Source organism: Mustela nigripes, chromosome 2, assembly GCF_022355385.1.
Source record: "Mustela nigripes isolate SB6536 chromosome 2, MUSNIG.SB6536, whole genome shotgun sequence".
NCBI classification, from domain to species: domain Eukaryota; kingdom Metazoa; phylum Chordata; class Mammalia; order Carnivora; family Mustelidae; genus Mustela; species Mustela nigripes.
In genome coordinates, this window is record NC_081558.1 from 26,336,359 (window position 1) to 26,359,308 (window position 22,950).

The 22,950-nt window shown below is 51.3% G+C and overlaps 1 long non-coding RNA gene across 2 annotated transcripts; it reads left to right on the forward strand.

Moving 5' to 3' along the window:
* Nucleotides 1-566: 566 nt before the first annotated feature.
* Nucleotides 567-20,044, forward strand: LOC132009820 (uncharacterized). Of its 2 annotated transcripts, XR_009402069.1 has the most exons (4): nt 567-913; nt 11,950-12,011; nt 19,085-19,188; nt 19,291-20,044. It is a non-coding gene; the product is annotated as an uncharacterized LOC132009820 (long non-coding RNA). The 2 variants fall into 2 exon arrangements; XR_009402068.1 differs by having other exon boundaries at nt 19,085-20,044.
* Nucleotides 20,045-22,950: the final 2,906 nt, after the last annotated feature.

A 22,950-nucleotide genomic window follows, 5' to 3' on the forward strand; every position in this document is an offset into this window, starting at 1 on the left:
CGGGCCTGAGGCCAGTCTTGAAACAGCTACTCCCCGCTGACTCAGACCCTGCTGCCCTTCTTATCAGGCCTGAGGAGCGATAAGAAGCTAGTTCCTGGACTGTGGGTTCTAGGCTTTTGTTTGGGGCCGCCAGGAAGTGACTTGCGGGTTGCTGTGGCTTAAGGAGTGGGGCTGACTCACGGGGTGGGGGGCTGGGTGTGGGATGGGGGGAGGTGGCCAGCGCCAGGCCCTGCACCGCCAAACACCGACTGGCCAGGGAGGGAGGCCCCCGGTGGGAGTGTGTCCGGCCTCCACACCCACTCCTGACCGGCCAGCCCAGTCTCCCGGAGGAGGCTTCCATGCCCTGCTAGCTTAGGATGGGAGGGGTGGCCCAAGGCACCTCTTCGTTATTTTTCAAACAAAATATTTCCAGAATATGAGGTTTTCCCCAAAGTGTTGACTGCCTGCTAAGTGCCAAACACCAAGGGCTTTGCCTGCACCGACTCCTTTAACGGTGCCTGGTACCGCCCCTGGCGGGGGGGGGGGGGGGGCGGGGTGCGGTTTCAGCATTCACCTTGTGCACAGGAGGAGGACTGAGGCTCGGAGGGAGGACGTGCCCGGCTGGGATCTACCCAGCCAGGAAGTGACAGATTCGGGATTTAAGCCCAGTCCAAGATTCATCCGCAGTTCCCTTGAAAAACCAAAAGGGAGCCATGTAAGGGCAGGTGATGGCCATCAGGAGTGTCATGAACCCCGATGAAGCTGTCTCTAGGTGACCCCAGGTCCCCCAAGGAGCCTGAAGAGACCACAGCCACTGACCACGGCCCCAGGGGACCCTCCCGGGGTGGACATGGCTCTGTCCCAGCCGCCCTTCTCTCGTGCGTGTGATGGGATGAGACACGGGGTCAGGCGGTCCCCACCAGCCAGACAGTAGGTGAGTAACCTGAGTTCACAAATGAGTGGCTGGGTGACCCACTGGTGGGGTCAAGGAAGGGGAGGAGGCCAGGCGGGGAGCTTGGGGAGGAGATAAAAGAACAGGAAATTCCCAACCCAGTGGGAGAGACAGGCCGTATTAGTCAAGGCAGAAAGCAATTCCAAAAGAGGGAAGGCTCTGAGTCACTCCCTGAAGCACCCATTTGTCCTCGGCACTCTGCTCCCTCTCCGTCTGCGGTCTGCGGGTTCTCCACCTGTCTGCAGGTGTCCGGGATGCCCCGGGGCCCTTGTCCTATCCCCTGCCCCTGTCCAAAAGCCCTAGGCTTTTGCAGAGAGAGTGTCTGGCAGAAGCGTCCCAGAGAATGCTCTGATTGGCTCACCTCCAGTCACGTGCCTCCCTGAGCGCATCAGTACCTGGGGGCGTGGCGTCCTGACTGAACCGGCCTTGCCTTCCTTGCCCACCTTGGCACTGGATCTTGTTGTGGGGCCGGGAAAGCGGCAGAACCACCCGGAATGGATGGGAAGTCAAAGGGGAAGAGGTGAAGCCACGCCAAAGCCAGGGGGTGTCAGGGGCTGGCCCTACCCATCTAGACGTTGCACACCCAGCCTCTGGGAGGCCATGCCGGTCGGGCTAGGATGCTGGAGGGTTATCACCAGGAAGAGGCCACTCAGTGTCTTAGTTCACAGTGAGGGAGCTTCAACCTCAGCACTCTTGACATTTGGGACCAGATAATCCTTCACTGTCGGGACTGTTCTGTGCATTGTAGAGTCTCAGCAGTACGGTGGGGGGACCTGGGAGCTGGACTTTTTATGCTGCATCTCCCTTCCACGCCCTTGAGGACACCAGGGTGGAGGGGTGCTAATTCCAGGGCACGTCAGGTCCAGGCAGCTGGCAGCGGGCACTGAAATGGTAAGGGGCCAGGCAATGTAGGGCACACTCAGTAACTCCAGAGTTTCCTGCTCCTTCTTCCCTTGCTTTTCCCCTTTCGGTCGGTTAGAAGCCTGAACCTGCTGTGTCCAAGCTGGGTGACCTCAGGCAGATTTCTTAACTTCTCTGGGGCTTGGATTTCTCTTGTATACAATGGGGCCTGACACATGCTTTTAGGGGGTTATGAGACTTAAAAGAACTAACATGGTGGACACACACTGGTTTCACTGTCCCTCCACTCATTAGTGACTGAGGGACCCTGGGGGCAACTGTCCCCCTAGGCACTCACACCAGAGCTCACAAGGACCTGTTCAGGGAGGACAGGGAGGACAGGCTGAGTCAGCAGACACACTGGACGAGGAGACCAAAGTCCTGGGTGCTGTGAGCTGATCGGAGCACCCGAGACCATTGTCACAGCCTGAGCTTTATCATGTGCACACTCTGATTCTTCATCAAAGCTGGGGGGAGGGGGGAGGCAGGGGCACTAATGGTGCAGCCTGAAGACCCTCAGTCAGGCCTTCCCAGGACTCAAGGGGATGTCCTCCACTTCTTTGTGCTTTCTCCTTTCTGCAAATTGGAGACAATTAGGAGTTATTTTCCAGAGCCGAGCAAGATCATCACAAAACCTGAGATTAAGGGCTGGTGGTATGCGAGTTTATTACCGTTTTTTGGAGGCCTCAGCTGAGGCTCAGAGCAGGTCATCTGTGGGCTCCTCCCAGGCAACTGAGAGTCTGACGCTGGCCCCTGCAGCCATCTCCCACCATCAGCCAGCTCCCATTCCCAAGTGTTGCCTGTTGCCAGGCACTGTGCTGAGCACGGGGCCTGTGGGCCTTTTCTCTGCATCCTCCCAGAAATACTGCAAAGTCCGTTCTACTAACATCCCATTCTAAGAAAGCGGAAGCAGGCTCAGCAGGGCAAGCTAATGTCACGCTTGTGAAATAACTGATCTGGGACTTGAACCCAGAGCTACACCGGTCATCAGGCAGCATGAACTGACCAGTCTTTGATCTGGGCTGGCCAAGGAGGAGCCAGTGGCCTTGACATGGAGAAGCCACCCTCTCTGTCAGGATCAGAGACTTGGTGACTGTCGCTGCCCAGAAAGTACACGGCAGCTGGGCTGGATTTCTGCCCCTTAGGAGGCTCAAGGCATTGTGTTCCCGACTCATAGCCTGCTTGGCTCAGCAGAGGAGCCAAGGCCAAGGTCTGGGCTGAAGTACCAGCTGGGACAGCTACACAGGGGCAAAGCAGATTGTGGGCAAGGGCACCACCTCCCTGTGAAATCTGCCTCCTCTCATGGGCAGGCGGCTGCACTGTTGAACCCAGAGGAGGTTTACAGATTTAAGATCCCACCTCCACGAAGCATTACTGGGCTGTCCCACTGGCTGGCCCCTCCATTCTACTCCTACTAGTACTTAGAATACCCAGCTTGCATGGAAATCGTCTGTGACCATTACTTGGGTGTGTAAGTTAGTATGGTGTGTGACAGTTCTGTCCACCTAGAACAACCTGGTACACTTAGAAAGGCTTGGGGTCTTTTCCCTGGGATTCCCCATGAACCCCCTGCACAGGGCTCATTCTGCACACCCGTGCTCCATAAATGTTGACAGACTGATGCTTTACTGCAGCAGGTGTTAAAAATAGAAAATGATAGTCCCATTGTTTCTCTTCACTGTTGCAGTGGGGGGGGGGGGGGCAGGGGATGCCCATGGTTGGCACCCAGGCTCTGGTATGAACTTGCTACTGGCCAAGACTTGGCTCTGCCTCCCGTTGGCTGGGTGACCATGAGGAAGTTACTTGACTCTTCTGTGCCTCAGTCTCCCCACTGGTAAGATGGGAACCTAGTAATATCGAGGTGATAATTAGAGAGTGAATGTAAGGCCTGGAAAGAGCTCAGTGCTTGTGAGCTGTTTTCATCCTCAGGACTGAGAGGTTCCTGACATGCTGTGTGTCGTTGACTCCAAAATGTTTTGGATCATAAGAACTCATCGTTATTTCCTGTACCGCGAAGAAAAAAAAAAAAAAACTGTGCCATTTAAACTGACAGAAAGCTATTCTCACTTAGGATGTTTATCTATTTCCTCACTGGAAGAATTCCTTTATCTCCTGACCTATCATCTCTGTGTACATAAAAAGGAAAGTGTAGTTGAAATAAACGGATCGAGACATTTTTCAGGCAATGACAGCTTTATCATGACTGTCACCTTGCCGACAGCAATTGGGAGATTTACTGACCCAATTTCAGGTGATAAAATGTGGAAAATGTACTTCCTATGATGGGCAAAATAGGAAATACGGTAATACAAGAGGAAAAAAAAAAACCAGGGTGATGTTGAGAGAAAAGGCTATATATTTTCCTTCTTTTGTTCGCTCACTCATCCCTTTGACAAATATTTGCTGAGCACATACTGTGCCAGGAACTGCCCCAAAGAGACGAAGGAGCTGTAAAGCAGAAAGTCCGGGGCGGGGGGTGGGGATCCAGCATGTGGACCCCTGTTTCCGGCCCCGGCACCAAGGTCTTTCTCAGTCACTGTTGTCTGAGATGCTGGGGAGAAAAAGTTGCTCTAGGTAGACCAGCAGGCAGGTCCGCTAGCCCGTTATTCACAGGGGCAGGAAAGTCTAGTGCCTGGCGATGTCTCCCCGACTCTTAAACCCTGCCAGGGCCCAGCTCTCGGCCCCAGAAGGCAGCAGAGTCCGTGGGGTACATAAGAACACAGGGGTTAGGCTCAGACGTGTCAAGGCTCAAGTCCCAACTCTGCCTGTTTCTAGCAAGTGACCTGCAGCCTCCCTGTGTGCCTCAGCTTTCCCATCTGTGAAATTAGGATAGTAATAGTACATCATTACTTTGGTGGCAGTGAGGACACAGTCACATCACATGTGAAGTGCCTGGCACGTGGGAGATGTCTATGACATGTTGGCTGCCATTCTATTTCTGTTTGAGCTGCACAATAACCCCTACACACACACCCCCACCACCACCAGTCTGGCTGACTCCCATGCTCCTCCCTTCTCCCCTCCAGACTCTTCTGCCTCCATCCCACCAGTGGGCATCCACTCTCCTCTGGCTGACTTAATGTGTGACCTTTAGGGTCAGCTGGGGGCCCCATATCAGGTCCCAGACTGGGAGAGGGCTGCCTTCTGCCCACTTCCATCAGGAGACAAGGCGAGAGGGTTTTCATGAAGTCCCCAGCCCCTGGACAGCCTACACACCATGTGCTTCTTGTGTGAAACTGCTTTACACTAAGCATCCGCCCAACACGGCTCTTATCCCACCAGATGCTGGGGCTCCTTAAAGGCTCTGTCTGAGGGAGGCTGGGGCTGCCTTCGGGGTGAAGGAGGGGTTGCTGGACAATGGATGCAGCTGGGGAAAATGACCGCTGTAGTTAATGTGACCCCGAAGAGCGCAGATGCTTTAAAATCAGCCACATTTGGGTTTGAGCTCTCCCTCTATCTTCTAGACACGGGGGGAGCTGGGAGAAGGGTCCTTAAGCGTCTATGCCTTGTTCCCTCCTATGTAAAACGGGGTCCATAACAGTACCCATCTCATAGGATTATGGTGAGGTTTAAATGAGCCAATACACATGAAACAGGTAGGAGCTGCACAGAAGAACTCGATACAATGGATTATTATCATTATTGCTGTTATTACTCTACTATGATTACTCTTATTACTCATTAGTACTCCCATTGCTGGCTGCTCTTTCAATCGAGCTGATTCATCTGTGCACTCGGGTACTGGGGGAGCTGAGAAGTTAACAGTAGTAGCCACGATGCTGGGCATGTGGTGGCCCCTTGGTAAGTCCCAACAGTCCAGTGTGGGAGAAGTCACCCTCCTGCCTGGCTTCCAGCCCAATGCCCAGCTGGTTAGAAGGGAGTTGACTAGAGTTTTGAACACGGTCTGCTCACCAGAAGCATACATCTCTTCAGTGGGTAAGAAACTAGAATGGCTTAAGGGAGGAAGGAGGGAGTTGAGCTGGTCCCTACCCGTGTGCTAAGCTAATCACATGTAGAAGAATCTGGAAGAGCAATGCCCCACACTTCCAGCGGCTGCCCAGCTCCCTTTTTCTGGAACTCTCCTAATTTCAAATATTCTCTCTCACCATCTGCATAAATCTTCCCAGTGGCCCAGAAATCCCAGCCCCTTGGTATCCAAACCTGTGTCCTCACTACCATTTTTACCCATATGTGACACCCACCTCACGCCGGAAATCATACTGTTGATACCTAGATTGGAAAACGTGGTGGCCATCAGGAAGAGCCCTCCTTGGGTTTGGCTTTGTTTTTAACCAAGATACAAATGACATAACATTATATTAGTTTCAGGCATACAACATAATAATTCAATAGTTGTGTATCTCCTTGGTTTTTAATAAGAAGAGAAGCAAAGATATGAGAGGTAGTTGTTACGGGTGAGGGGAGGGGATGCTTCCAGGGCCAAAGGACAAAGGACCAGGCACTGGAGTCTCATCTAGAACATTCCTGCTCCTCTCATCAGGCTCCTTGCCTGATGCCATCACCCACTTCAGGACAATTAAGGAACAGCTTTCTGAAACATAGATAACTCTGTTACTCTAAGAAGAAATAATCCTTTTTTGTTTTGTTAAGATTCTATGTATTTATTTGACAGAGAAAGATCACAAGTAGGCAGAGAGGCAGGCAGAGAGAAAGGGGGAAGCAGGCTCCCCACTGAGCAGAGAGCCCGATGCGGGGCTCGATCCCAGGACCCTGAGACCATGACCTGAGCCAAAGGCAGAGGCTTAACCCACTGAGCCACCCAGGTGCCCCAAGAAATAATTCTTTATTTTGATGGGAAAGGTGTCCCCAGTCTTCATTTCAGGAAAAATCCAAAAAATCAAAAATGTATGCATCACAGCTCAGAGCCAAGCTGGGAACCCCTCTGTAGTCAGTCAGTCTCAGTGGACTAGTCCAGATCTAGCCTCTCTCGGGCCTCCGCTTACTCTGATTTTCATTTCATCTTCTCTTTTCCTGCCTACTTTTAATTTATTTTATCTTGTTCAATTGCTGGCAGGTATATTTTCAGATTGCCCTAAATCATTCATAACCTCATTCGTTCAGCCAGGATTTAGTGAGTCATCCAGTATAAGGCCAGGCACTATTCTAAGCCTAAGGATACATCAGCGAACAAAGACTCCGGCCTCTGTAGAATTCATAGTCTAATGGAAGCCGACAGAAGAAAAGCAATACACATAATAGCCTTTATAGTAGAGTAGAAAGTGAAAAATAGCACGGGGTATGACTGTGTTACGAGGACCTGCAGGTATAATTTTTAAATCTTCCAAGGAAAAGAGAATATTGTTCGTTGTATTAGGTATGATCAGTACAATGGAGGTTACACATGAAGATGTCCCCCCACTTTGTAAGAGATGAATGCTGATTTTGGGGTAAAGTGACATCATGTCTGGGATTTGCTTAAAATACTTTTAAAAAGGGGGCACCTGGCTGGCTCAGCTGGAAGAGCATGAGACTCTTGATCTGGGGTTGTAAGTTTGTCACCTTGTCCAGCCCCCAGATTCCAAGCAGGGCAGCACCTAGCGGGCCCAGGGCTGACTCACCCTCTGCTAGTCACTGGAAAGTGAAGCAGTTCCCTCCTCACCCTGCCTTCTAGGAAAACCTGCCTTTCTGGAAACCTGGCGGGGAGCTAGAGCTAGGAGGTGCTAGCGGGAGACCAGTTCATCCTGACCTCACCACATTCTTGGAGCCACGGAGAAGGTGGACCATTTCTTGTCCAGCCTCCCAGAGTCTGCTGCTGTGATTTGTGAACCGGCTTCCAGACAGGAGGAGAGTCCAGTGGGCCCCAAGGACCGGCTGTTGGAAGGGATTTGTTTGCTTCCATTGGGGGAGGAGGGCCACCCAAATCTGGGTTCCAGTCCCCACCCTGCCATGTCCGATGCGTGACCCTGAGCAGCTTACATAAAAGCCGTCTCTATGTTGAGATGGAGGTTAATGATGAGAGCCTAACTCAGGGTTGCTTTTGCGGGTTAAATGAAACACTTTCATCTTTTGCATAATTCCTGGGGTGTGGGTTTTGCTTAATAAATATTAGCTACCCGGAAAGCGAAAAGTATTTAAAGACAAAGGCCTTTCTCCTTAGGCATTGGGGGCTCCCAGCCCCAGGTCAGAAGAGGCTGGCAGTGGTTGGGCCCAGGCTCTGGGGCAGGCGGAGTGTGATGGGGGCTGAGGGCTGGCCTAGCCAGTGGGTGCAGGTACAAGAGGGTGCAAATCCAGCTCCACCTTAACGTGCGCAAATCACAGGGTAAGCGTCTGAGGATCTCTGGTTTCCCTCTGTATAACAGGGGAAATAATAATCCCACCCTCGAGGCATTCTCGTAAGGTTTACATGAGTCCTACATAGAGCACTTAGACCCCTGCCGAGAGCAGAGAGGTCCACACTGGCTATTACTGACCACTGTGTTAACTGTGTCTGTCCAGGGTCTTCCTCCTCCATCCGTCCAGTCACAGCACTCACACCAGCAGCCAAGTTTACTGTGCTCCCAAAAAACGCGGGCCACCATCCTCCCCTTAGAGGAGGGGAAACTGAGGCTCAGGAGCTCTGGGTACCGTGCCCAGGATCACCCTGGTGAAGCCAGCATTGGAACTCAGGTCCCTCTGACTCCAGTGCCCACACCCTTAGCCCTTTGCTACGTTGCCCTCATGGGGCATCACGGAACTCTCACGGGGCCGGGGGCAGGTGGAAACCCAATACATCGGACCTGGAGACAGTGGGCTGGCAGACACCCCTGTGCTCTGTGTGCTGGAAAAGCCTGCAGAGGAAAGGTCCGGCCTTGGCCCTTGAGGACCAGGGAAGATTTGGATCGGTGCTTTGGGAGAGGCCAAGGCCGGTTTCAGCAGGGGGCAAAGGTCCGCTGTGGTCTGGGCGGGGCCCAGTGGGCGTGGCTAGAGGCGGTGCTGGGACGGTCAGGGGCAGGTCAGCGGCTGGCCAGCCTCCACGTGGAATTCAGGCCCAAGGCAAGAGGGTGAGGCCCAGGCCTCCATCCATGCCCCCTTCTTTTCCTGTTAGCCAGATTTCCTCCCTCAGGGATCCACAGGACTTGGGTTCTCAAGTGGAAACTACCGTCCCTACCACTCCAAATCCCAGAATTGGGAGACCTGAAGAACTAACAGATCCTACCCCCCCAACCCCCATCCTCCACCCCACCCTCCCACCTTGCACCCCCCGGCCCCCCCCACCCCGACTCAGCCTGGAACAGGAGAGTGGGTGGGGGCCCTTACAACTCACTTTATTGGCTTGCTCTTCTCTCAGGATAAACACCTCCAATATGGCAGCTGGTACACAGGGCACACCAAGTACACGTTCTTGGCCTTCCTCTCCCTGCATGCCGCGGAGCGGGACGCAATCCTGACTCAGACCCACTCTCCCTCCAGAAACAAATCCATCCCACCACTAGAAATGGAAGTTCTACTGAAGGTTTCTTAGAAAATTAAAAGGCAAGTTTCCGGGCGCCTGGGTGGCTCAGTGGGTTGGGCCGCTGCCTTCGGCTCAGGTCATGATCTCAGGGTCCGGGGATCGAGTCCCCACATCGGGCTCTTTGCTCAGCAGGGAGCCTGCTTCCCTTCCTCTCTCTCTGCCTGCCTCTCGGCCTGCTTGTGATCTCTCTCTCTCTCTCTGTTAAAAAAATCTTAAAAAAAAAAAAAAAAAAAAAAGGCAAGTTTCCTGGTAGAGGAAAACTAACAGAATCCTACCTCCCCTCCCAGCTCTTTCCCTAGGAGTTGTATCCCCCCACATCAGGAGGCCTCAGCCTCCTTCCTCTCTGCCCCTCTGCCTCTCCTTCCCTCCTTGCTCTCGAAACCCCAGGTGGCTTGCAGCCCTCACACGCAGGTACCCACTGAGTGAGTGCCATCACCAGGACTGGTGACATAATTTGCAACACCTGGGTATAAAGTGAAAATGCAGGGCTCCTGGTCCAGAAATTACGAAGAATTTCGAGATGGTGACAGCAGAACATTAAATTAAGTCCTGGGCCCTTCTGAGCACAGAACCCTGTCACCTGGTCACCTGCATGGGCCGCATGCCCGTGAAGCTGACCCTGACCCTTCATGCGTGCCTCACATGGGCTAGATGTCAGGTTGTCATGAAATCTGAGGTCCTATCCCCACCCCAGAAGCATATCTTGAGGATGATTGCTCTGGATTAGACCCTCCCCGACCCTCAACCACTCATTATCCATCCTGCCCTTAGGCCCACGGTAGAAAGGTTTGAGGTCTTGTTTTTGAACCTACCATACCACTTGCAAAGTGCTTTCACATGTTCTTTGAGAGAGAGAAGTTGTCCCATTTTATAGCTAGGCAGACTGAGATTCAGAAACTCCCCACCAGGGCTGGCACCTTGCTGGCCATTAGCCTCTGTGACCCCAAAACTCTGGCCTCTAGACCCCCCTCCTTCTGGAGCCATTTCCACCAAAGAAAGAACCTGGACACCATCTGAATGCACAAATGATTCAAACCTCAACATCAAGGGAATTTATTTTATTTATATTGTTGTGACAGCAATTTCTCCTGTTAAAACAGACTCACCCAACCCCAGACAAACACCAGACCCGAATCGGATCTCCATCCAGGAAGTGTCCCCATTCCTCCCTACTCGGCCCACCGAGAGCTCCTGCACCAAACGGAGAAGAGAAAAAAGGGCACCCAAACTTTTCTTCCAAAAGGCTTAGGGTAGGGCCACCTGTTTTATTTTATTCCTCATGAGAACGTGGGAAACCTTTATTTTTTTTAAGTGAACTTCATATTTTGGAATCATTTTAGGTTTACAGAAAAGTTACAAAGATAATACAGAGAGTTCTCTTACCCATTATTCCCCCTCAGTATTCACATCTTATAACATTAATATCAGATTAGCATTATTCCTCACATTTATTAATGTCTTATTTTTTTAAGATTTAATTTATTTATTTGACAGACAGGGATCACAAATAGGCAGAGAGTCAGGCAGAGAGAGGAGGGGAAGCAGGCTCCCCACTGAGCAGAGAGCCAGATGCAATGTGGGGCTAACCCCGGGACCATGACCTGAGCCAAAGGCAGAGGCTTAACCCACTAAGCCACTCAGGCACCCCTCACATTATTAATGTCTTATTTTGCTGTAGTGTATTTGTCAAAACCAAGAATTGACGTGGGCACATTGCTGTTAACTAAAATCCAGACGTGATTTGGGTTTCCTGGTTTTTCCATTAATGTTCTCTTTCTGTTCCAAGACTCAGTCTAGGGAAGCACATGGCACTTAGTCCTCATGTCTCCGGTCTAGTCCGTGTCAGTTTCTCCATGCTTTTCATATCTGGATCATCCTGAGAAGGACAGGCAGGTGTTCTATTGGATATCCCCCAATCTGGGTTCATCTGGTGGTTTTCTCATTAGGCTAGAACTAGAGGTTTTTAGAACTCTGCAGAGGTGAGTTGACTTCTTACCACATCCCATCAAGAGGCTGTGACATGCACAGGACACCATCGGTGAGCTTCACCTTGAACTTGAGGTCAAGGTGGTGTCCGTTGGGCTCCTCCACTGTGAAGTTGCTGTGTTTCACCTTCCAAACTCTGCTCTTTGGAAGTGAATCAATAAACCTATGCCACCCTAGAGGGGAAGAGGGCCGGAACTAGGCTCTGCTTCCAAGAGGAAACCTTGATTTTTATTAAAATGTGAATTTAATTGTCTTAAAAAAATTATCACACTCCTGGTTTAAAATACAAAAGATGCCAAAGGCTGTAGGTGCAAAGTCTCTTCCCCATCTCTGTCCCCCGAAGCAACAATGTGTCCATTTTCTTGCGAATCATTCCAGAAGTATTTTATGCACAGACAAGTAAATATACATACTTCGCTCCACCAATGTACACAAAGGTCTCACACGAGCCACACTGTTCTGCAGCCTACCGCAGCATTGCTTGGACTACCGAGACCCCATAAACCAGCCATTTATCTGACCATGACGGATGGCTAAGTAAATTGCATTACTGTATATAGCAAGGGCCTGGCCACGGCCACCAGCAGTTACACAAATAAATAGTATCTGGTATCACGGAAAAGTAATATGTCAAGTGCAGAGTACATATGATTTCTGTTGGGTGGATGCTATTTTTCAGGGGGATAAAGTTCGGAAGAGGTCACAGGAAGCTAGAAAGCCCTGAGAGAAAATAGAAGACTTGTGAGTATGATGTTTTGCTCTGTATGTAAGAAAAAAATAAAAAGACGCGGCCATGAGCTTTGGGGGAACACAATCTCGAGGATCCCGAAGCCAGCCACAGGGGAACGGCAAGACCCCGTCACTCTCTTTCTGGTCAGGGAGGGAAGGGCTGTTTGACTTTCTAGAATCTGTCTCCCTGGACTAAGGGTGTTGCAGTTAATTGCATTGTGGAAGTAAGAGTAGAGCAAACACCCTGCCCAGGGCAGGGACAGGATGTAGATTCTTTGGGCCTGAATGGTCAGGCTCAAGGCCACAGGTTTGGGGATGCCCCACCCCCACCACTACTCACAGGCTGCAGGGTGAAACGTGGTTGCCCTTCAGCCAGGAACCTGCTCGCTCATTCGTCCGTCCATCTATCCATTCATCCATTTATCTAGCCATCCACCTAACCACTCATGTGTTCCCTGTATCTGCTCAGCGTTTACTATGTGGCTGACCCTGGGCCAGGGAGGGGGATGCAGCTGGGGCTGGAATGGACGTGTGCCCCTCCTTGTTCTGACCCGGTGTTCTGACCCGGAACTGAACCGGTGTGGGGAACTAACATCTAAACCCTGGAGTATTTCAAGGACCCAGAAGAGGGGACCAAGACAGCCTGGGGCACCCGGCTGTTTCATGGAGGTGGGGACAACCAAGCTCAGCGGGAGTTAGCCAGGCCTGGGGCACTGAGGGGAGAAAAGGGACACTTCAGGTAAAGAGGACAAAAAAAGGCCCACAGACCAAGACCAGATCTGGTTACCAGGCCCTTGTGCCTGTCTGGGCCTTGCACCAGTTGCTGGGTGGTCAGGAGCTCATTTCATCCCACGGTAGCCCCTGTGAGGGAGGTACTATGAACACCATTTTCTTCCACACCTTTATGGAGCTATTGACATACAACATGCAAGTTTAAAGTGTACGATGGGTTGATCTGATACATGTATGTGCTGGGGAAAGATTACCACACTGTGGTGATTTTTTTTTTTTTTTTTTAAGATTTTACTTATTTATTTGACAGACAGAGATCACAAGTAGGCAGAGAGGCAGGCAGAGAGAGAGAGAGAGGGAAGCAGGCTCCCTGCTGAGCAGAGAGCCTGATGTGGGGCTCAATCCCAAGATCCTGAGAGGAAGGCAGAGGCTTTAACCCACTGAGCCACCCAGGCGCCCCTGTGGTGATTTAATACTACCGTCCCCTCACGTAAGTACCATTTCTTTCTTTTTTTGTGGTGATGACATTGAAAATCTTTTTTTTTTTTTTTAAGATTTTATGTATTTATTTGACAGAGAGAGAGAGAGAGATCACAAGTAGGCAGAGAGGCAGGCAGAGAGAGAGAGAGGGAAGCAGGCTCGCCGCTGAGCAGAGAGCCTGATGCGGGGCTCGATCCCAGGACCCTGGGATCTTGACCTGAGCTGAAGGCAAAGGCTTAACCCACTGAGCCATCCAGGCGCCCCTAGAAGATCTACTCTTTTAACAACTTTCAAGTAGATAATACAGCAGTGTTAATGATAGTCACCATGCTGTGCACCAAATCCCCAAAACTTACTCATCTCATAGCTACAAGTGTGTCTCCCCATTTCCTCCGCGCCCCAGCCCCCGACAACCACCAGTCTGCTTTCCATTTCTATGAGTTCAGCTGTGTTCAACTGCACGCATAAGCGAGAACACACAGTATTTCTCTCTCTCTCTGACTTATTTCACATCGCATAATGCCTTCGAGGTCCATCCATGAGGTCACAAATGGCAGGGTGTCTTTCCTTATTGTGGCTGAATAATAGTCCAATGCAGATTTTCTTTCCCTGGTCATCAGTCGGCGGACCTCGGTTGACTGAGCTACCCGGCCCCCCCGAGAACCTGTACTTTTAATCTCCACGCTGTTCTGCCTGGCCTTTGAAGCTGTTTTCTTCAGCCTCTGCTGATCTCCTCACTCATTCCTCTCAAAAAAGAACCCTCGGGAGTGCCTGACCATTTTTTTCTCCCTTCCACACTTCATCCATGCTGTTTCCTCTCCCTGAAATGCCCACACTCATCTCAGCACCATTTAAAAAGTCTCACCTTTAGTTGAGGCCAATGTCAGCTGCAGATTCCAAGGGCAGTCCCGGTTCAAACGCTTCTCCACAGCTGCCTGGCCTCAGGGGGTCTCCGCGCCTCCCAGAGCTTTATTCTTCCTGTCTCAGAAGTGGGCGCGGTAGCAGCGCTGACCAGGTAGGGTGTTGTGAGGATCCAATGAGGCTGCGATACACTCACCGTGAGGCCTGCACCGGGTCATAGCCCAGTACCTGTCACTGACTCTTACTCCACTCCCTGAGGTAACTTCCTTGTCTTATTTTATTCACTGATTCAGCAACTATTTCCTGAGCACCAACTACGTGCCAGAATGTAGGGACCCAGCTTGAACTAAACATGAGAATCCCCACAGGTAATGAATGCCCTGTGTACTGTAGACTTTCATGAATTTATTCTCACCACGAGACTGTGAGCTCTTCAAGGACAGGGCTGAGGGAGCTGCTTTTCTCTCTTTTTCTCTGATGCCTACCCCACGACCTGACAAACAGAAGGCGCTCAAGAATTGTGGATGGAACAGGATGGCACGGGCTGGACTCTGTATGTTGGATTCCCCCCATTACTGGGGAATCATGACTATGTCCCCAAAACCCTCCACCAGCAGCTTCCTGGTCTGTAAAACAGGAATACTTTCAAAATCAACATTTTAAAAATATTTGTGTGCTGTGCTGGGAAAAATAGCAAGCAACATAGAATTAATTCTTGGCTCAGGGAGCTTCTAGGGAGGGGTCTGAAAAGTTAGCAGGAAGTTATCATCCATTAAAGCAAGGTGGTTTGCTCTGGTGGGACGTACAGGGTGCTGGGCAGAAACAGCGAGGGGCTTCAGAACTAAATATTAGGTAGAGAAGCCGAAGGTTTCCTATATGCTGGGCACTACTGAGTGTTGGACAAGAACCAACTTATCTAGTTGTCACAATTCTATCAGATGGAAACTGCTCCAATCAACCATTTACTGAGGGGGTGCCTGGCTGGCTCAGTTGTTAGAGCATACAACTCTTGACCTTGGGGTGAGGAGTTTAAGCCCAATAAACTTTACTTTAAAAAAAGAAAACAGGGCACCTGGGTGGCTCAGTCAGTTAACCATCTGCCTTTGGCTCAGGTCATGATCTCGGGGTCCTAGGATGGAGCCCCACATCAGGTTCCCCACTCAGTGGGGTGTCTGCTGCTTCCTCTCTGTCTGCCCCTCCCCCCTGCTCGTGTACTCTCTCTCTCTCAAATAAATAAATAAAATCTTCTTTTTTTTTTTTTTTTTAAAGAGTGTTTAAAAAACAAATCAATTGTTCACTGAGAGAAAGGTCGTGGGGGCTCAGAGAGGTCAGGTAACTTGCCCAAGGTCACATAGCTGGTGAATGGCACAGCTGGAATCAGAATGCAAGTGTTCCAACCCTTGACCACAGGCTCTCTTAAATCAGGGAGACTAACAGGTAACACTAAATGTTCTTCTTCTACCTTTCAGAGGACAGATGAGGTCATATCTACAGACAGTGGAGCCTGGAGAGTGGGGGTGTGCGGTGTTAGGGTTGCAGAAGCACCTCAAAAAAAATTAAAAAAAGGGCCTCTTTTTGGAATCTCAGATGAGCTCAAGGTCCGTCCTGAGTCCCAGTCTCTGAGCCATTGGGCACCTCCTATGTGCTGGGCTCCTGCAGGGCTCAGGGCAGAGAGGGGGCTGGGAAGATGTGGGGTCTGACGTCCACACCAACGATCTTCCCGTGGGCCCAACTTCTGCCATGAGGTAACTGTTGGTTCCCTGAAATGGGAGATGACCTTCCTCCCTCACCGCTGGGGGGAGGGGCATTTGGGGCATTAAAGGGCAGCTGCTACAGATCAGCTGGTTTGCCTTGTCTCTTCAGACTTCTCACCACTTTCTTTTTTTCTTTTTTAAGATTTTATTTATTCATGAGAGACAGAGACAGAGAGAGAGGCAGAGGCAGAGGGAGAAGCAGGGACCCCAATGTGGGACTCAATCCCAGGACCCCGGGACTTTGACCGGAGCGGAAAGCAGACGCTTAACCCTCTGAGCCATCCACGTGTCCCCCCCACCTCCGACTTTCTTTTCTGTGTCCACCCCTGTAACCCGAGCATTATTCATGTCTGAGAGACCTCAGCAAGTCACGACAGTTCTGCCCTCCACCCAGGACTCCATACTCTTTCTGAAGATCATCTTCCTCCCTGCCCTCACCATTTGACCCCTACCCGGGCCTGACTTGACTGGTGTTCCAGCCTCAAGGGGTGCCCCGGGAATTCACCCACAGACATCATCCTCCTGTCAGCCTCTGGGGCACCAGGCTGCCCAGCCCACCTGTCAGCCGTGTGCAGGCAAGACCTCCCCCAGAACTGTGGAGATCTGTTAGCGCTGACACTTCAGCCTGCCCTGGACAACACCTGCATTTTGGAGAAAGTAAATGATGGTGAGTAAGAGCCTCTCCTAACTGCTCTGCGGGGCCCAAAACGCTCAGGCCTCAGACCTGGCCTGCCCTCTTCCAATGCAGAAGGAGCCACACTCTTCTGGGGAATGCCACTTTGTGGACAGTCGTCAGGACCCAGGCTCGGTGGAGACAACCTCGTGTGATGTCTGTACCACACACTGGGGTCTACCCACACCCCTTCAGCCTGAGCCAGTCCTGATGCCCAGTTGCTCCCCCGTCACCTGGTCGCTGGGTGAGTGCTTATCATGAAGTCAGGACTAAATTTAGTCAGGACAACCCTACATTCTGCCTGCACACAGGGTAGGCGGGGAAGCCACAGTGGAGCAGCCTCCCTCCCCTAACACTGAGGGCCTGTCCCCCAGCCCCTCCCCCTTCAGCCCTCACAGGGGCAACCCCCTCATTAACATGCCCTGGGGAGGCTTCCTTCCTTACCTGTCTCACCACAACCCTCACCCCTCCCCGTGCAACCCAGGATCATTTCCTGAAAGAATACCTTGCGTTTGAATTCTGAGTCTGTGGGGCGCCTGGGTGGCTCAGTAGTTAAGCGTCTGCCTTCAGCTCAGGTCATGATTCTAGGATCCTGAGATCGAGTCCTGCATGGGGCTCTCTCTGCTCAGTGGGAAGCCTGCTTCTCCCTCTCCCACTCCCCATGCTTGTGTTCCCTCTCTCGCTGCCTCTCTATCAAATAAATAAATAAAATCTTTAAAAAAAAATTCTGAGTCTGCTTCTGCGGAAACCTAATGAAGACAGCAGTTAACTGCCAGTGTTTACCCAGCACTTTCTCTGTGCCAAGCACCCTACTCAGTACTTCCCGTGTCTTGACTCATTTAATCCCGTGACAGCCAGGGCTGTGAGGAAGGGCTGTGTGGAAGGGACTGGTATCCTCTCCATTCCACAGAAACAGAAACTGACTCAGAGGTGAGGCTTGATGCCAAATGACCCGTCCTCCAGCCTGAAGTGCTCTCAGTTCCTCAGAGTGCTCACCGCCTGCCCCCTGCCCTCTGGGGCACAGGGAGGTTCAATCCCTTGGTCACACCCCAAGTTGGAGGTTGAACCATCCTCTGGTTCAAGAGCGGGCCCCCAGGCCTCGAGACCTGACCCTTCGTCCCTGTGGTAGGCCGGATAGTAGACCCTCTCCACGTCACCACCGAGAACCTGTGACTGTTACTTTCTCTGGCAAAAGAGGCTGTGCAGACGTAATTAAGTGAAGAATCTTGAGATGGAGAGGTTATCCTGGATTATCTAAGTGGAGAGATTATCCTGGATTATCTAAGTGGGCCCGATGCAATTACAACAGTCCTCATAAGAGGGTGTCCTTTCGAATAGATGATATGACGACACAGAAGGACAGAAAGAGCTTCGGAGTGCAGCACTGCTGTCTTTGGGGATGGAAGACAGGCCTGGGAGCCGAGGGCTGCTGGTGGCCTCTGGACTCTGGGAAAGGCAAGGAAACGGATTCTACCCTAGAGCCTCCAGAAGGAGCCAGGTCTTAGCTCAGCAAAACTGACTTTGGATTTCTGGCTTCCGGAACCAACAGAGAACACATTTGTGTTCTGTTAAGCCTCTGCTTTTGGAGGGCATTGTTAGAACTGCTGGGGGACACAGCGCATCTCCCACTGCTGCCCAGCTGTGGCACATTCCTGGCGACAGCAGTGCCCAAGCCACTCATGGGGCTGTCACCTGGCAGGGGACATCGTCAAGATGCAGGCGAGAGTGACCTCTCACAGGGGACACCTGGAGGGGGACGGCGAAGGGCCCTATTCAGTGTGAGGGGTCAGGACGACGCCCTAAGCACAAGCTGTTTCAGCAGAGGTGGGAGGGTGAGTAGAAATTCACCAGGAGGGAAAGGACAGGATGGGGCCAGACAGAGGAAGCCGTGTGTGCGAAGGCCAGGAGGCAGGGGAAGGCTCAGCCATTTGAGGAACTGAAGTGATTCAGTCTGGACAGAGGACTGGGGTGGAGGGAGAAACGGCAGATACCGTGTGGTGCAGAGGCCGAGAGAACCGGCTCTGTGATGCGTACGTGTGACGTTCAGCCTTGCTAGCTCCCAGCTGTGCGATCAGGGCAAGTCACTTGACTTCTCTGTGCTAAGTTTCCTCACCTGCCTGATGGCGATGACACATAATTACTGACCTCAAGGGGTTCTGGGAGGTTTAAATACCTGTGGAGCTCCTGGAACAGTGTCCCTCGCAGAGGAAGGGCTCAGTAAATCTGTTTACACCTCTTTATATCAAGGGCTCACGCGGGGAGAGCATGCAGTCCAGGGCCGGCCAGTGTGAGGCCCATATCCCGGGATTGGGATGCAGTTACCAGAGTGAGCTAGCTTCAGCCCTGGACTTTTGCTAGAAGTTCTGGGAAAGCAGGTCAGCCTGGATGGCTGGGAGGCATCTTTATCACCATGTGGGTGGGCCTGCCTGAGAAGAAAGCCGACAGAGGGAAAAGCGGGGCCCTTCACAGAGGGAGGCAGATCATGGTGGGGTCACTAGGGCCCTGAGTCCAGACATGCCTGAACCTCCCTCCCCACCTCGCACTGTCTGCTTACAGCGTCCTGTCAATTCTCCTTTTTCCTTTAGGAGTTTCAGCTGAGTTTCTGTCGCTGGCCACCGGGAGAGTCCTGACTGATAGATGTTGCTCAGTGAACACACGTTGACCAACTAACTGAATATTGAGGGCTCTGGTACTCTCTTTAGGTTTGGGGGTGATTTTGTATTAAGGGCCTTCCTTCCCTGTGGGCCCGTAGGGCCGGGGAAAGCACGCTCTCTGTTCTCCCCACCTGCAGGCCCTGGCAACCACGTCCAAGGTTCCTTCCAAAGGAGGATGATAGGATCCACTCAAGGCAGGAGTGACCCCACCCGGAAGCTGAATCCCTCTGTTCCTCTCCCTGACTCAAACCTCCCCAACAGGGAAGCTCGCCTGCCTCACTGAGAGAGAGAAGCAGGGAAAGGGACTCAGTGCAAGAGTCCTAGGAACAGGCCAGGGGTCAGTGCCTTTATCAGTCCCATTTTACAGATGAAGATCCTGAGGCCCCGGAGGTCCAGTTACTCGTCCTCAAAGCTCAAGCCCCCTGAACAGAATTCTGTTCTTGCCTCCCAAACATTGCTTCCTCTCCCTTAGCCATTTTCCATCTGGTGTCCTCATTTTTTCTGGCTTCCTTGCCCTCTCAAGTCTAGATACTCTAATTCATCGCAATTACTCATTCCTCACTCATAAAGAATGTTTGGCAACTCCTCGGTTTGTGTCTTTGCTCCATGTGGCAGAAGCTGGGTGTCCTTGGGCCAATATCTTTACCTCTCGGGGCCTTGGTTCCTTCACCTATGGCAGTGGAGATGGCAACACATGCTCTTTGGCTTTTTGTAAGAACTAAGTAAGTTAATACATGTAAAATGCTTAAAACAGTAAGCCCTTCAGAAGTACTCAATAAATAGCAGCTCATGTCATTTTTTTCTTTTGGAAATCAGATTGTGTTGTATGTCTTAGAATGAAACAGAAAAAGCCCCCAAATAAGTAAATAAATGACAAAACTTTGAAAACCATGATTTCACTGAGCTTTTCTTTTCTTTTAGGGGGAAGGGGAGGTGAGGAGCAGAGGGAGAGGAAGAGAGAAACTTAAGCAGGCTCCACACCCAGGGTAGAGCCTGACGTGGGGCTTGATCTCATGACCCTGAGATCATGGCCTGAGCTGAAATCAAGAGTCAGATGCTTAACTGACTGAGCCTAGGCACTGAACCAGGCACCCCTAATTTTGAAGTCTGTATCCTTGTTGGCAGAAGGGCAGCAGGGGAAGAGGTGTGTGGGGGTGGGGCTCCCATGCTTCCTGCTTGTCCCCCTGGCAGGTGAGTAGTATCAGGTCAACCTTCCCATCAGGAGCACCTAAAAAAGGCCCAGGAAGAGGCATCTGAGATGGGGAGTTGCTCTTCCCCTTGAGCCCTCAAGCTTGTGCTGACTAGGGCAGGTAGGAGGCTGAAAAGCAGGCAGAGGTTTGATGTCAGGAGGCCTGCGGCCACAAAAATCAGAGTAAGGGCCCCTGGGTGGCTCAGCAGGTTAAGCCTGTGCCTTCGGCTCAGGTCATGATCTCAGGGTCCTGGGATCGAGCCCTGCATCCGGCTCTCTGCTCAGCTGGGAGCCTGTGTCCCTCTCTCTCTGCCTGCCTCTCTGTCTACTTGTGATCTCTGCCTGTCAAATAAATAAATAAAAATAAAATCTTTAAAAAAAAGAAAAAATCAGAGTGCACGAACCCCCTCCCCCGCTCGTGGTCATGGTACCTTGCTAACCGCCCCAGGCTGGAGGTGCAACTCAAATAACTGGGAGGAAGGCGTTCAGGAAATGGTGTAACAGGAATTTCGGCAGAAAACTGGAAACTGTAAAAAAAGAATCCAGTGGAAGCCCCAGAACTGGAAGATACAGTGCTGGATTCGACATCTGCCATGGTTACGGTGGATCGCAGGCTCTGGGGCATGGCTGGGCGCTGGTCCTCGGTCAGCCTGGACCCAGTCCTTGTTTCTTTTTGCCTCGAGGTGACAACCACACCCCATGCATCGAACCATTTTAAAGCACACCATTCAGTGGTGTTTAGGATGTTAACAATGTTGTGCAAAAATTTTTCATCGCATCACCATACACCCCAGGCCTGTTAAGCAGCGACATGCCCAGCTGCCCCAGTCCTTCCCTGGCAACCGCTGATCTCCTTTCCGTCTTGGGATGTGCCCGCTCCGGCCGCATCACACACAGTCGTCCGTAGAGGATGTAACTTTTGTGTCTAGCTTCCTTCACTGAAGGTGCTCTCGCGGTTCAGCCAAGCGGAGGCACGTGTCCGTACTTCGCGCCTGTTTATGGCTGAATTCTATTCCATCGTACGGATGTGCCACGTTTTGTTTATCCGCTCGTCTAATAGTGGACATCTGCCTTGCTTCTGCCTTTCGGCTTGAAGGAATCATGTTGCTATCAATTCGCTGCAAGTCACCGTGTGCACATTTTTGTCTCTCTTGGGTGTATATCTAGGTGTGGAACAAGCCCTTGTTTCTTAATTTCTTTCTTTTTTTTTTTTTTTAAGACTTTATGTATTTATTTATTTGAGAGAGAGAGAGAGAGAGAGAGACAGAGTGAGAGAGCATGAGAGGCGAGGAGGTCAGAGGGAGAAGCAGACTCCCCGTGGAGCTGGGAGCCTGATTGTGGGACTCGATCCCAGGACTCCGGGATCATGACCTGAGCCGAAGGCAGTCACTCAACCAACTGAGCCACCCAGGTGCCTGTTACTTAATTTCTTGTTGCAGTTTCCTTGTCTCTAAAACGAGGCTGGTGGTGGTACTCAGCTCAGAGCATTACCGGAGACAATTAAGGCAAAGTACTTAGCTTGATGGGTGGTTGCTACAGACGGAGCCCTTCCCGCCGTTAGGCTGTATGTATTTGTTACAAATACCTAAGTATTTGGTGGGGCTTCCGGCAGCATGTCTGCACCCCCCAGAGCCTGGCATCCTGCCTCATGTGGAGCCGATGCTCGGTCAGTGTTTCTGGAGTCTTTGGAGCTGATTCCTTCCCACGAAGGGCCTTGCCCTTCCCTTAGGCTCTGCCAGTGCCCTGAGGAGCACAGGTGCTATGGCTCTTTTTCAGCCGCTGAGGAAAAGGAGGCTCCGGGAAGCTGAATTCCTTGATTAATGTTACAAGACTGAAGAGAAGCAGAACCTGAACTCCAACTTGAAACTTCCAGCAAGGGTTCATCCATTCACTCAACATCAAATATTTACTGAGCACCTGGCCCGTGCCAGGCGCTTTCTAGACAGCGGTGTCCTCATGAATTATTTGGAAAGAATATAAACAAAATAAATAAGGTATATATAGTGTATGTGGGTGATACACTTTATGCTCAAAGGTGATACGTATGAAGGAGAATAAGGCAGAAAAGGAGGTTGGGGAGTTGCCGAGGGAGAGATGAGGGAGTTTCCGTTTACATGGCGGGCCAGGGAAGGCCTCACAGCGGGACTTGAGTACGGATTTGAGGACATGAAGGAGTGAACCATGCAAATGTCCACAGGTAAGACTCAGGAGGATCAAATGAGGGAAAGTTTTTCTGGAAGATCTTTCTGGACGATGATGATGCTAATAATGAACAGGAAGTATGTGATAAATACACTTCTTCTTTTTTTTTTTTAAATAGGCTCTTTCTTTCTTTCTTTCTTTTTTTAAATAGGCTTCACACCAAATGTGGGGCTCGAACTCACAACCCTGAGATCAAGAGTTTCATGCTCTACTGACTGAGCCATCTAGGGGACCCGATAGCTACCATGTCTCGATCAGCTGCTGTGTGCGCAGTCCATGTTACCTACATTATTTCATAAGCCCAACAGAACAGCCGGGTGAGGGGGCTATTACTGTTGTTCCCACACAGCTTTTCAACGGCGGAATGGGGACTTGAACCTGTATCTGAGTTGAGAATCTGAGCCAT